The sequence below is a fragment of the Echinops telfairi genome, unplaced genomic scaffold (genome assembly GCF_000313985.2).
Source record: "Echinops telfairi isolate 266 unplaced genomic scaffold, ASM31398v2 ScPeMD7_3533;HRSCAF=4204_0, whole genome shotgun sequence".
Lineage (NCBI taxonomy): Eukaryota > Metazoa > Chordata > Mammalia > Afrosoricida > Tenrecidae > Echinops > Echinops telfairi.
The window spans coordinates 93,688,143-93,689,025 of NW_022107431.1; the positions used below are offsets into that span (position 1 = coordinate 93,688,143).

At 49.2% G+C, this 883-nt stretch overlaps 1 non-coding gene across 1 annotated transcript; it reads left to right on the forward strand.

Moving 5' to 3' along the window:
• The first annotated feature begins 403 nt into the window (after positions 1–403).
• Positions 404–537, forward strand: LOC115871106. Its single transcript, XR_004047090.1, has one exon. It is a non-coding gene; the product is annotated as a small nucleolar RNA SNORA42/SNORA80 family (small nucleolar RNA).
• The last annotated feature ends 346 nt before the right edge of the window (positions 538–883 follow it).

The window sequence follows — 883 nt, forward strand, 5'->3', positions numbered from 1 at the left end:
GTATTAAGGTTGTGTTACGCTGGGTTCTCGAGAGAAGCAAAAGCAATGGTATCTATATGTGTATATACATGGAAAACATACTTCTATCAAGAACTGGCTTACATAACTGTAGAAGTGGGTAAATCCAGTTGGGTTCATGTAGCCAGATGACAAGCTGAAAGCCTCTTCTGACCCGTGGAGGTGCAGGGACAAGAAGACGAAGCAGAAAGACCGCAGGCTACTGGGTGCGGAGCCGAATGGATTCAAGGTCACCCGAAGCCTTTGGATTGGAGTCGTGATGTGATTTTGAAATCAAGAGTACTGCACAGCCCTCTGACTCCCCGTCTTCCAGCACTTCCACAATTTTGTGTGCACTTCACTTTCTTCATGCAAACATTTTGTGATTAAAAAACCCTTGGTAAGTGCATGGGTTAGGATTCATGGCAGGTCTAATCCCATGGGCCTCTCACAGTGTCCCAGGCCAAAGCAAACTGTGACCCCGAACCATTGCCTGCCTTTACCCGGTGGGCTTCAGGCACTGAAGCGGGTTGCACAATGAAAACAAACAACAACAACAAAAAACCCTTGGCACATTTTCTCCTTTCTGTAACAAATCCGATTACTAGGCGCTCCAAAAGTGAAGTGAGACTCCACGGGAATTCGGACACTAGGCCTCACGCTCTGCTACTCATCCCTGTGCTGGGGAGGGCAGCGTCAGCAGTAGTAAGCTGTTTGCCTGGTCCAAACAGCAAGAACTGTGAAGTCAGATGGTTGGCATTTTAGTCCCACTGTGGGTGCTTGTTGCTGTTAGGTGGTATGCAGTCAGTTCCAACCCAGAGCAACCCTGTGCGCAACAGAACCGAACACTGCCTGGTCCGTCACCGTTCTGCCAACCGTGCCTGTG